Raw genomic sequence first — 14,408 nt, 5'->3', positions numbered from 1 at the left:
GGAGATGTATTTTTCTAAGGTGTGTGTGGCACATCTGTGTGTGTGTGGCACATCTGTGCAGCTATTGTTTATTCATGGCGTAAAACCCTTTGAAATGTGTTAAGATACTTCCCACTCATTATAAAAAATCCTGCCACCCATGGATTAGGACTTTGATGTCACCAATCCTGCTTCAAAGGCTTATTTCGCTGCTATTAATCACAGTTTAGCCTCTGAAGATATAGCCAGAGAAAACATTTGGACATCTCGTGCAGAAACTTTGAAATGTTTCAGACTGTCTTGCATACGCTTGGTTCCTATCCTCTCGTTCGTGTGCAGGAGGGACTGTAGCACCCCTGTGCAGACAGCTGTACTGCTGATTCTATACAATCCAGCTCAGACTGGTCCTAAACTGCCCTTTCTGTCTACCTGAAGGATTACCCAACACACTGGTCCACAATGGAACTGGCCTACTCTTAGAGTCATGCTTGTTGAAAGCAGGAGTTAACTTGATGTTTCTCTCTATGGCAACTGTAATACTCTGGGTACAGTAGTTTACTTTTTCTATTGAAAGGATTGCTCTGTATAATAGACCGTATACTGTAAATACAGGTAACTGCCAAAATAAAGGAAACACCAACATAAAGTGTCTTCATAGGGCGTTGGGCCACCATGAGCCAGAACATCTTCAATGCATAGATTATACAAGTGTCTGGAACTCTATTGCAGGGATACAACAGCATTCTTCCACGAGAAATTCCATAATTTTGTGTTTTGTTGATGGTGGTGGAAAACTCCCATAGGTGTTCAATTGGGTTGACTGGTTACTGAGACGACCAGGGCATATGGTTTACATCATGTTCATGCTCATCAATCCATTCAGTGACCACTCGGGCCCTGTGGATGGAGGCATTGCCATCCTATAGGGGGCATTGCCATGCTAGCCAAAATAATGGCCTGCCCAGCAGTTTTATACATGACCCTAAGCATGATGGGATGTTATTTGCTTCATTAACTCAGGAACCACACCTGTGAGGAAGCACCTGCTTTCAATATACTTTATGTCCCTCATTTACTCAAGTTTCCATGACCTGTAGGTGGTATTGTATTGACGTGTTGCTTTGCTGTATTGGTTTGAACAGGTCATCTGGCCACTTCCAGGGCGAGAGTCACCACAAAGTGGGCTCTCTCTCCCTTAACCCTTTATACAACTCAAAAAAACATCATGGTGGTGGCTATTATTTCATCCAAGTTGAGACCAAATCACTCCTTATATACGTTTACAGGCATTACATCAAAAACAAACAGTAGAAATCAAACACGACGTAGCATTCGCATGTGACTTCCAATTAAAGCAGATCCATTTGAATCCTTTGAACATTGAGATCCATTTGGGTCCATTTGCACCATGCTCTACCTTTAACTGCGAACCCCCTGGCACGACAAGGATGAATTGTCAAAGGGGGCATATCTCAGTGGTCCCCTCTGTCAACAGCTGGTGAGGAAGGAGGCTTTAAATGCTGACTGCTGATTGTAAGACCTGTTGAATTGTTGAGGTTTGATGGATGTTAAAGGCCTCTAGACAGCGTGAGGCCACAGTTAGGCCATAAACAATTACATCCTGCTACAGCCGTCTGAAAAGGCTATCTGGGGTTATACCTCACCTATAAACTAGTGTAGTAAACCTGACTTTTGCACGTTCCCCCTCAGTGTTGCTCTTAGTGTACCATAAGAGTAATTGTCAGCGATTTATACAAATAATATTCTGCAGCTCTATTCATCTCTCACTGTCTGAACTAACCTCCTTTAAGGAGAACCATTCAGTACAATCATAATGTCCAGTTAAGATTTTGTCCATTGTCAAATATTGTATATTAAGAAAATACTTCTCACGTTAGGATTTTTTGTTGAATGTCAGATTATTTCTTCTTGTCTATACTCTTGTAATTTCCTTTCTTTCCATGTTTCTCAACAACACCTTCCTGTATTCAGTCTCCCAAATACCTATTGAAGGTAAGAACAGCCTATGGTTTACTGTGCATTCGGAAATAATTCAGACCCCTTGAATTTTTCCACATTTTGTTACGTTACAGCTTTATTCTAAAATGTATTAAATTGGTTTCCCCCCTCATTAATCTACACACAATACCTCATAATGGCAAAGCAAAAAAGGTTTTTTTTTTTTTTTTTTGCAAATGTATATAAAAAAATATATATGATTCAGACCCTTTACTCAGTACTTTGTTGAAGCACCTTTAGCAGCGATTACAGTCTCGTATCTCCTTGGGTATGACTCTACAAGCTTGGCATACCTGTAATTAGGGAATTTCTCCCATTCTTCTCTGCAGATCCTCTCAAGCTCTGTCAGGTTGGATGGGGAGCGTCGCTTCACAGCTATTTCCAGGTCTCTCCGGAGATGTTTGATCTGGTTCAAATATGGGCTCTGGCTGGGGCACACAAGGACATTCAGAGACTTGTCCCGAAGCCACTCCTCCGTTGTCTTGGCTGTGTGCTTCGGGTCATTATCATGTTGGAATGTGAACCTTCACCGCAGTCTTAAGTCCTGAGCCCTCTGAAGCAGGTTTTAATCAAGAATCTCTCTGTACTTTGCTTCGTTCATCTTTCCCTCATTCCTGACTAGTCTCCCAGTCCCTGCTGCTGAAAAACATCCCCACCGCATGATGCTGCCACCCCATGCTTCACCGTAGGGAAGGTGACAGGTTTCTTCCAGACGTGATGCTTGGCATTCAGGCCAAAGAGTTCAATCTTGGTTTCATCAGACCAGATAATCTTGTTTCTCATGGTCTGAGAGTCCTTTAGGTGCCTTTTGGCAAACTCTAAGTGGGCTGTCATGTGTCTTTTATTGAGGAGTGGCTTCCATCTGGCCACTCTACCAAAAAGGCCTGATTGGTGGAGTGCTGCAGAGATGTTTGTCCTTCTGTAAGGTTCTCCCATTTCCACAGAGAAACTCTGGACTTCTTTCAGAGTGACAATCGGGTTCTTGGTCACCTCCCTGACCAAGGCCCTTCTCTTCTGGTTGCTTAGTTTGGCCGGATGCCCAGCTCTAGGAAGAATCTTCGTGATTCCAAACTTCTTCCTTTTAAGAATGATGGAGGCCACTGTGTTATTGGGGACCTTCAATGCTGCAGACATTTTTTAGTACCCTTCCCCTGGTCTGTGCCTCAACAGAATCCTGTCTCTGAGCTCTACAGACAATTCCTTCAACCTCATGGTTTGGTTTTTGCTCTGACATGCACTGTCAACTGTGGGACCTTTATATAGACAGGTGTGTGCCTTTCCAAATCATGTCCAATCAATTGAATTTACCACAAGTGGACTCCAATAAAGTTGTAGAAACAAGGATGATCAATGGAAACAGGATGCAGGATGCAGCTGAGCTCAATTCCGAGTCTCATAGCAAAGGGTCTGAATACTTATGTAAATAAGGTACCTCTGTTTATTTTTATATATACATTTGCACACAAAAAATACAAGCTGTTTTCCTTTGTCATTATCATCAATGTTTTTAAAATATATATATATATTGTAACGTAACAGAATGTAGAACAAGTCAAGGGGTCTGAATACTTTCCAAATGCACTGTATCTTATACCTCATCTTTCTTGAGTCTTAATGATAGACCAAAGGTAACATGTGGGCGGGGTCACTTACGCTGGGGTTTAACATTGTGCCATTTTAATGCAGTCTTTGGAAAAGCATCAAACCACCTTATGAGCTACAGCAGTGGTTCCCAACCAGGGGTACTTGACGTATCCACGGGGGTTACTTGAGAAGACTCATGAGACCATTGGCCTACTGGTAAAATACACGAGGGGACACTTCAGGGGTACTCTGGGCAGAGCAACATTTAGCTGGTGGTACAGGAACAGAGAAAGGAACCACTCAGCTACACTGTACCTGCTCTGTGAGAAGAAAGTACATGGTAACGGTTAGTCAATCTCTGAAATGTGACTGATGTAAAATGCTCAATCAAAGCCTGTGGAAAGTTCGAAACAGTTAACCGATGAGAAGTTCATAAAAGTTATCATTGCAAAACAATTATGGAACTAGTGCAGACGTGTGGACGGCCCTTGTTAAAAGACATGAACAGAAGTAGTTGAACAGAAGGGGAATAATTGCTGGTAGTTCTATCTGAACAGCATTCAACATAGTAAACTGTCAGAACATCCAATTGCTCCATGAAGTTATTCAGAAAATGTTTGACATACCTTTCCCCCTGTGCTAAGATCAAATAAAGTATTAAGATATGCACTTTGCTGTGTAGACTTACTATGAAATATAGATTGAGTCATACATTTTGATGAAGCCATGATGTGCGAGGACCATTAAAATGCTTATATTGCGTCCTCGTTAACCCGTTGTTAGAAGGACTATCTGGTTTGGGATGTCAAGCCTCATTATACAGAGCAGCGTTAGCTGCAATTCTCCCATGGCCCTACACTGTTGGCTTTAAGTGTTTATGGTGCTGCTGCCCTACAGAGACAACACCGAACAAGCAACAATGTACTGTTTTCCATCCCATTGTGAGGAAGGAATTATGGTAACAGCTTGTGTTTAGGTGGACACCATGGAGATGATGCGGCACCCTGAGGAAACCACCAACATGAGACAGACCGTGGCCTCCTACTTCCGGGTATACATCTCCCTAACCATCATCATCATCACTATACCCAATCATTCCATTTCAGCAATGTTTTTCATTTAACTCTAATACAGTACAGAAATAGAAAAGGGTTTTCATTTTTGGGTCGATTTATATCCACCAGTGAATAAGAATGTCAGTAAGAAGATTGTTTTTCTGACACAATGACAAACCAGCGTCAGCACGATATCTGGGAATTCCACAATGACCGTAGGAAATAATGCATAATGCAAATAATAATCCCTGTTTTCTTGTTTGCTCCGCCCCCGTCGCCTTGCTTTGTCTCCTCACTGCGTTGGCAGTACTCCCTGATGGATCTGCTGTCTAAAATGGTGGTGGGTTGGCCCCACTTTGTGCGCTGCATAAAGCCCAACGATGACAGACAGGCGCTGGGTTCCTGTAAAGGGGAGGGTGATGGTGCAGCTGCGTTATGCTGGGGTCCTGGAGACAGTGAACATCCGCCACCAGGGATACTCCCACCGCATCCTGTTTGGAAAGTTTGTTAACAGGTAACAACCGCGCTGTACGGGGCGCCGGGGCGCTAGCTGTGCACTCACGCTGAGTGCTGACACGACCCCAGAGTTAGAGCAGAACAAGTGCACGGCGTGTGCTACATCACACAAAACACGGCTTCCTTAATTGGAAAGGAGTCCAAACTTGAGCAGAGCAAGCGGCTCACTAATTGGCAGTCGTTAGTGATAGCATAAGACTACATCTCTTAACTGGGTGGGTTCACTTCACGGAACTGGGAAATAAGGGCAGAACTCAAACAGAGAGGAACTCTGAGGCTAAGGATAGACATGTTAATTGATTTCTTTACTATTCATGAAGGGTTTGTTTTTGTGCCCCATGTCCTGGATAGTGTCTATATCTGATATAGGAGCCCCTTATTCCCTGGGTGGTTGTCATGAATGATGCAATTGGGTTACTGACTTTTTTTTCTACTAGATACAGGATATTAGATAAGGTTTTTATTTGTTTTCCCAATGTCTGGCAACATCTGCCAATGTGAGAGGTATGAGAATTTCTTCCATTGAAACGGCCTAATAAAATATTAAGCTTAGATTTGATTTTATCCACACCAAAAAAAAATCCAAAAGCAGGTATTTAAACCTTCTTGAATCCTGTCAAGAATAAAATACATACTCCGACTCGGTCCTTGGGGAAATGTAGGAAACCTACGTTTGATCAATTATCCTTTGAAAAATATTCCAGGCACCTCCAATGGGGCGCTATAATACGATATCAAATGTAATTAGCTTGGGCTTGTGGCCTGTGTAAAAAGCAGTGAGACGGCTGGTTAGTTCCGTTGCTCCGGGGGAGCTTTTAAAAGATTGTGTGTTTAATTTAGCCTGATTTCTTGCACAAAACCCTGAATGACCATAAGCTGTTCTTCTGCCTGTCCCAATTCTAGGACGGTGTTGGTGAGGCTATTTTCACAGTGTTAAAGGTGACAGTTCATCACCTGACAATGGGCTGTTAACCCTCAAATAGAGTGTGTGTGTGTCTGTGCGTGCGTGCGTGTGTCTGTGCGTGCGTGCGTGTGGTAAAGGGGGGCTAGATTCTCAAACGTTCAAACGCTGCTGTCCTATTGTCTTACTGGATGGAATGGACCCGTCTATTGTTTGGAGTATAGGAGGCCGTATCTTAGCATGTCCCTGGCTTTCTGGCCTCCGTCGGGACCGCAACCTCGCAATCGAGTCCACCCCATCCCATCCAAGCCAGGCAGAAATAATACTGACAGACTCAGTAGTTAAACTGCACCGTAAGTGGAAAACTGATTTAAATGTGTGCTCTCATATCAAAGGCTCGTCTGAGGTTACCAAGGAGTGTGCTCTGTATTTGCCATCAAAGAAATAACAGGTATCAACAGGAATTAGAATGAAAGGCTGTGGAATGGGGGTGTTCAAATATGTTTTTCTTCCAACTCGATTGTTTCTTTGACCAACACCAGAACACAAGGAATGAACCAGCAGTTTGGGAGCCTTGATGTCCCTGAACAAACAGTTGTATCAGCTCTGTCCTATGCAGGTGTTTTGTAAACTGTGACAGGCAGGACAGTCAAGGCCTTAGACAATGAAGTAGAGGCATTCCATGGAGTTGATTTACACAGATTGGCCCTGATGGGGATCATCTGTGTAATTGAAATAAGAGAGCGTGGTCCATTCAAAAAGAGCTCAGACAGTAGGCCTCTGTTAGCGGCTCATGGCTCAGTGAGTCTCGTTTTCTTTGTGCACTGTGGGTGGACCCATGCCTCAGATCCCATGCATGGTAATTCATTTAATTTAGATTTAAACAAAAATTAAATCAACTTGTATGAAGGAAGAGTCTCTGAACAGTCTGAAAACATCAATTCAGAGCAAAACATATGATTACGATATACACTATATATACAAAAGTATGTGAACAGCCCTTCAAATTAGTGGATACTGCTATTTCAGCCACACCCATTGCTGACAGGTGTATAATATCTAGCACACAGCCATGTAATCTCCATAGACAAACATTGGCAGTAGAATGGCCTTACTGAAGAGCTCAGTGACTTTGAACGTGGCACTGTCATAGGATGCCACCTTTCCAAAAAGTCAGTTTGTCAAATTTCTTCCCTACTCGAGTTGCCCCGGGCTACTGTAAGTGCTGTTATTGTGAAGTGGAAACGTCTAGAAGCTCAGCCACACAAGCCCACAGAACAGGACCGGCGAGTGCTGAAGCACATAGTGCATAAAAATTGTCTGTCCTCGGTTGCAACACTCACTACCGAGTTGAAACTGCCTCTGGAAGCAACGTCAGCACAAGAACTGTTCATCTGGAGCTTCATGAAATGGGTTTCCATGGCCGAGCAGCCACACTCAAGCCTAAAATCACCATGCGTAATGCCAAACGCCGGCTGGAGTGGTGTAAAGCTCTCCGCCTTTGGACTCTGGGCAGTGGAAACTAGTTCTCTGGGTTTGGCGCATTCCAGGAGAACGCTACCTGCCCGAATGCATAGTACCAACTGTAAAGTTTGGTGGAGGAGGAATAATGGCTGGGGCTGTTTTTCATGGTTCGGGCTAAGCCCCTTAGTTCCAGTGAAGGGAAATCTTAACGCTACAGCCTACAATGACATTCTAGACAATTCTGTTCTTCCAACTTTGTGGCATCAGTTTGGGGAAGACCCTTTCCTGTTTTAGCCTGATGGTGCCCCATGCAGAAAGCAAGGTCCATACAGAAATGGTTTATTGAGATTGGTGTGGAATAACTTCACTGGCCTGCACAGAGCCCTGACCTCAACCCCCATCAAATACCTTTAGGATGAATTGGGACGCAAACTGCGAGCCAGGCCTAATCGCCCAACACCAGTGCCTGACTTCACTAATGCTCTTATGGCTGAATGGAAGCAAGTCCCCTCAGTAATGTTCCAACATCTAGTGGAAAGCCTTCCCAGAAGATTGGAGGCTGTTATGGTAGCAAAGGGGGGACCAACTCCATATTAATGCCCATGATTTTGGAAGAAGATGTTCGACAAGCAGGTGGCCAAATACTTTTGGTCATGGAGTGTATGATAAAGGTCAGACAGTAAAATGTCATATCTTTCCCTCACCCCTTTTTCATAGGTATTACTACCTTGCTTTCCGGGCTCACCAGGTTCCTGCCACCAGCAAAGAGAATGCCGTTGCCATACTGGAGTCTTAGGGAAGACGAAGGTAAAGTGGTGATGATTATCCAGATACATTATAGTAATGTTTGTTTCCAAACCTATGGCTGGCATCTCAACTCTGTCCATGGATTGAGTTGCTTCAATGTTATGCTCCCTGGGTGTACTGTGTGTCAGTTGTTCCTGAACTACTACCATGTGGAGCAGCTGAACCTGCTGCTGAGAGAGGTGATCACACGGGGTGGTGGTGTTGCAGTCCTACATCAAGGGCTGGCTGGGGGGCGAGGCGCTACCGCAGAGAGGAGGAGAAGAGAAACCACGAAGCCATGTTCCAGTCAGGGATACCTCCACCTGGCATAATCTGGACTAGTTTTCGTTAAAGAGATTAGTTTGATAACCACAGTGTGAACTATAGGGGCCAAAAGAGCAACGCTTCAGAGAGTAGACAATAAGAGCTCTGAGAGTTCAAAGGGATCTAGCTCATTGCCACCTGGTTGTGGTGTGTTTTGAAGTGGGATCTCATGTTGTAGGTGCTGTCTATGTTGTTTCACTGAGGTTGATCAGTAGCTTTTTTCTGTCTGTAGCCTGGAGGGGCCACACGGCCCGACAGAATCTCAAGAAAACCAGGAAGGAGTGGGAAGCTGCAGCTGTTTGCATAATATCAGGTAAAGCATTGGAGATATTGTTCTATTGTTCTCAGAAGTACTCAACACACTCGGTAGGGCACTTCTGGATTTTATGTCCAGTTTATGTGCTTTGGGGGGGTTTTATTTCAATATTTTTTAAGAGAAATTAATAAAAGCCAGAAAATCGTAAGGTTTGATAAAATACCTTATTGATCTCAATAAGCATTCCATGAAACAGTAATCATTCATTAATAATGTATACAGAAAGGCTTTTGAAAGTTTGGGCAGCATTTGGTCTCCATGTTTCAGAAGAACAGTGCACATTGAGATCCTTTTTTCCTTTCATCTCTTTCCCAGTAAAGGCAAGAGAGAGGCTTATCCCTTCTGTTTCCTCACAACTTCCTCTCTCAAATTCCCAGTCTATTACACTGCTCTCACATACCAGAAACAAGATGCCTTTTTGTACTGTCAACCTTTTCATCTGAAATGTAAATTAATTCTTACTCAGTGTGCCTTGACGAAGATCAAAGTGAGCACATTAACCTTTTCGGGCCTCCCCCACTCCTTTGAGCCTCTCGCTGGAGGACAAGGGAGGGTGCCAAGAGAGGGAGGGTTAAGGAGGGAAGAGGAGGGCTGGGGGAGGAGACTTGGCGTTGTTTTATGTGGCTCCTAAGGGCTGCCCTCATCTGGCACACGGAGCATCTCAGTCGCCTGCTCACCTTGTGTAATTGTCCTCCATTAAAACACTTGTAAATAACATTGTGGAATGGGTAAACAGGTTTTTTGGTGTGAGAAAAACTTCACTGTCGGCTCTCGCTCGCTATCTCTTTGTAGAAGTGCACATTGATGTGTTTGTGTGTGGGCAGGAGGGCTGTGGAAAGGGCCCGACCTTACATAAGTGGGGCCTCAGCCCCCCGACGGAACACTCCAACACGCTCACATTGTGTGTTTGACTGCAGTTTACAGCCTTTGAGGTGGGCCTACATTTGCATTTTTTAAATAAACAGATGCCTTTCAAATGTATGAGCCTGGTGGCTCCTCAGATCTCGACAGGGCCTGGGGGGGCTGCAAACCATCGATCAGATTAGACCATGGAAAATAGAGCTGCTTAACAATGTACTGCAACATGGTTTGCCACTGTGTCAAATTTTACAACTAAAACACTAAGCCCTTTGACTGAATAATGTGAATTGCCCTAATTTGATACATCCAAAAGAGCTGTGGTTCCCCTTTTTAATCACATATTGTTTTGAAAAGGAAACCCTCCTTTTAGTACTGGATAACATCTTTGTTTACAGAAATTGTCAAAGACTCCAGTCACCCGAGTCATAGACTGTTCTCTCTGCTACCACATGGCAAGTGGTACCGGAGCGCCAAGTCTAGGACCAAAAGGCTCCTTAACAGCTTCTACCCTCAAGCCATAAGACTGTTGAACATTTAATCAAATGGCCACCCATTGACCCCCCCCCCCCCCCCCCTCCTTGTTTTTATACTGCTACTACTCGCCGTTTACTACCCATGCATAGTCGATCCTCACCCAGGGGCAAGAGGCCACACCACCGACGACATGCATTTTTGGGTCAGTTTCAGTTATCTCTGTCTCTGTTTGTGTTTATGTATCCGTTAGGCCCTAATGATTAGGATGCTCCAAAGTTCCGCCATACAGACAGCAGGGTCCTCCACAATGCCCCTAATAGGGGATGATATTCTGTCTTTGAAGGTCATTCGATCTGAGCCTGGTGTGCACCCCTGTCAAGCTCTTTCTCAAGTTCTTACAAGAGGACCTCCGGTAGAGACCACAGTCATGGGGCAAAGGGATTTGCATACCAGTCACTCAACCGGAGTTCTACTAGGCAGATTTATTTCCTCCCCTCTTTAATGTATTGTTGTTTCAACCACCAGGAAGCTCCTCCTCTTGCACCACCTCTCCTTTTTATAAGCCTAATAAATATCTTTCCACCAAGATAGCGCGCTTGTCTGACCGCTAACGGGGCTGGGCTCTGAACTGGTCTCCAGATGTAAGAGCTGAACGCCGTTTGTGTTTACTCAGCATATAGACGACTAGTCATTAAGGAAGTATGTGTAAAGCAGGAGAGCAACAGCTGAACTGCAGTATACATGGTGTCTGGCCAGTGCTGCTCGCAAATCCAACCCTAGCTGTCTCTCACACTCTCCTTTAACACTTGTTCTTTCATTCAAGTCCCCTATTTGCTCTCTCTTGACTTAGTATTTAGAATAGTATTGGTTTATTCCAATATCTTTAAATGTTAAAGGTCCAATGCAGCTGTTTTTTTTATCTCAATATCAACTCATTTCTGGGTAACAGTTAAGTACCTTACTGTGATTGTTATCAATTTAAATACTAAAAAAATGAACAAAAATAGCAATTTCTCAATCAATCATTTTGCTAGGACTGTCTGAGAGTGGTCTGAGTGGGGAGGGGAAAACTGAAAACTCGCTGTTATTGGCAGAGAGGTTTGGAACTATCTTTGTTACTGGTCTATTAACGGATTTACTGTCTGATGATGCCACCAGACAGGCCCAAACCCCATCCCAACAAAACAGACTGAAATTTCAGGCAGTCTTTTCAAATGGCTCTTACACAATTTTTTTACATTATTTTTTTATTTAACCATTATTTAACTAGGCAAGTCAGTTAAGAACAAATTCTTATTTACAATGACGGCCTACAAGGGCATTATCATAATTTTCACAATTTCACAGGGTCATTCCAACCTCATAGTGTCGAAATATATATAAAACACAGGGAAAGGATGTTTTTGACTGCATTGGGCCTTTAAGGATCTGAACTGACAGGTTTAGAATGGCATTTTTAGAGGGTAAATACATAGAAAATCCTTCCCACTGGGCACAAACTGGTTGAATCAGTGTTGTTTCTACGTGACGTGTCAACATATTGTGATATGGAATCTACGTGGTGTTACAGGTTTTGTTTTTTCAATGTATGTTTTTAGGTTGGACTTTAGCACGTATAGCTCGTTAGCACGTAGGGCGCACCGTTTGGTGTCACCTCGTTAGTCAGTATGTGTTACACTAGTGCCAGCTTGTCATCTCGTTAGTGGGAAGGTGTTTCCCCTATGCTCCAGTTGTCTTGATAGATGCGGAGGGTTAACACCTTTAGTTGGCTCTCCCTATTTAGATTTCTAGACAAACAATCCTTTATCCGACTTCCCAGACTTTCGTTTTGCTCCACCTTTTTGGTTTGCTTCCGGTCTTAAAAGTTTGGTGTGGGTTTTTCTTTTGTTTGCCTCTTAGTGGGCAAATTTAGCGGGCTCTCATGATGGGTGTTTTTTAGATCCCAGTTCTTGCTGTAAAGCAACTTTCAGTGGACACCCCACATGAGTGTCTTTTAGAACTCCTCCTAAAACCCCACCTGTTTCCTTTTGGTTGTTGTCACTGACTCTTTGTTAGTTCCCTCTTCTGGTTGAGTGACATTTTTTGTTTTCTTGCTGGGGAACGTAACAGTGGAAATACATTGGACTTTTGGAATACAGTAAATCGCCTATTAACTTGTCGACAAGTTAACACATATGTTGGATTCACGTCGCCAACTAAACCAAAAATAAAAGTTAAAGAATAGGATTAGCTATCCAACCATTAGATACATCTCTTTACATGTTGATATTTGGTTGCATTATCAACCAAACACAATTCAATACTACTTTTGTAACACAGTAAATAGCCTAAAGTTATTTTACAAACTAATATAACAGTATTTATTCAACCTATAATGAGTAACACATAGATGGCCACATTTAGAGGTTACTATAACTACAGTATAAATGTCTTACATAATCATAGAAAGAGTGCATGTTCAACATAGCATGCAATCTTGCAGGACTCATAATTGCTACAATAATCTGTGCAGAATCTCATACAGCATTGATCACTTGCACCTTTTAATGTAATATTAAGGAGAAAAGGGGAAACCTAGTCAGTTGCACAACTGAATGTATTCAACTGAAATGTGTCTTCCACATTTAACCCAACCCCTCTGAATCAGAAAGGTACAGGGGGCTGCCTTAATTACATCCATGGCACCCAGGGAACAGTGGGTTAACTGGCTTTCTCAGGGGCAGAACAACAGATTTGTACCTTGTCAGCTCAGGGATTCGATCCAGCAACCTCTCAGTTACTGACCACTAGGCTACCAGCAGGCAGGCAGTTACCTGCAATCCAAGTAATTTGATTGTGCTATTAGATGAAGCACAGTGATAAGACATTAAGTTGCTGTATAAATGCAAAATATCTGACATTGTATTCCAACTTTGTTGTGCTTTTAAATGGTTGAAAGATAGTGATAACACATTGGGAATTCAACAAACTTCTGTCTTGCCTTTTTGAGTGGGTGAATAAATGTTGAATTCTCATTGATCAACGTCTCAACCAAAAAATTACCCAAATGTCCACGTTGAAATGACGTGGTGAACCCAGTGGGTTGGGTTTGGCACTATATCGCCAACTGATTCACAGATCCTCTGTTTTGATGGAGATGAAATCTTTATTCATTTCAACTTTTGTTGACTTTGTCGGTCAAGGCAATGCATCTCTCCAGACTCTTACTAGATTTTTACATCTGAAAATGTTATGCTTGTTGTATACCCGAGTTTTTCTTCTGGGAATTTTTCTCCATGTTTACAATCATATTCCCTGGTGAGAAAACTTCAAAACTCAACTTAACAATTCTGTTTAATCAGTGTTGGAATCGCTCCATATAGATTTATTTTGACTTGATCCGGCACATTCTCTCCTTTTAAGATCTGCGTGCTCTTACCTAGACACTGTTACTTTCCCCTTTTATATCCCTCAGTGCACACGGTCTATGTCCGTGTCCATCTCCTAAGGTTTCTAGTGCATCATACTTCCAAATGTGAATAATATTCTTCGTCTTTGTTCTATTGCTCCTGTGTAGAGTGTCTTCGAATTTTGATTATATCTACTGTACCACATTAAATCTATTGTGATAGTTTAGAGGACTGACCCTTAACCACCTATCTTTTTCACTTTTTGTAGATATGAGGGCAGACACATTTTCAGTGATGAGAGAGAAGGTAAGTTTATATCAGAGAAATTCATATTTTTTAGCATGCGGTTCTAGCTTCAGCTGTGCATTCATAATACTGTACTTCTACAAAGCCCCTTTAACATAGATTATTCGTGAGAGTTTTTTTCGAGTCCTTGAGACAAAAGACTTCTCTTGCTCCAAACTCCATCTCAGAGGAGAGACAGGGTGGTACGGGTATGGGAGAATCAAAAGGCTGGAAATTCACTGCTGAGAATAAATGCTGGCTGTTCCCTGAGGTGATTTGTCTTTGCGCTTCTCTTTCTACAGATGTAAGAGCCCTTTTTTTAGTAAAGACCTGAGGTTCTTTGGTAGCACTTTGATATCCTGCTCGAATTCAATATGTGAAATAGAAGAGCCACTCCGTGACTCGGAGCACATCACAGTCTTTGAAGTCTGATCCAATTTTTGCTGCTCACCATT

General features: G+C 42.9%; 1 pseudogene across 1 annotated transcript in view; it reads left to right on the top strand.

The window, feature by feature from the left end:
• The window catches only part of LOC110502051 (myosin-IIIb-like), a 93,805-nt pseudogene that overhangs the window by 58,022 nt on the left and 21,375 nt on the right, over positions 1-14,408 (top strand). The window contains exons 19-26 of the transcript XR_016490723.1: positions 1,122-1,147; positions 1,972-1,992; positions 4,559-4,633; positions 4,945-5,151; positions 8,236-8,325; positions 8,454-8,604; positions 8,832-8,941; positions 13,937-13,974. The product of XR_016490723.1 is annotated as a myosin-IIIb-like (transcript). The remainder of the gene's footprint in view (positions 1-1,121; positions 1,148-1,971; positions 1,993-4,558; positions 4,634-4,944; positions 5,152-8,235; positions 8,326-8,453; positions 8,605-8,831; positions 8,942-13,936; positions 13,975-14,408) is intronic.

This window comes from Oncorhynchus mykiss, chromosome 22 (assembly GCF_057628025.1).
Source record: "Oncorhynchus mykiss isolate SJ-2025 chromosome 22, ASM5762802v1, whole genome shotgun sequence".
NCBI lineage: Eukaryota > Metazoa > Chordata > Actinopteri > Salmoniformes > Salmonidae > Oncorhynchus > Oncorhynchus mykiss.
The sequence above is the reverse complement of the archived record's forward strand: the minus strand, read 5'-3'. Positions and strand labels throughout refer to the sequence as shown.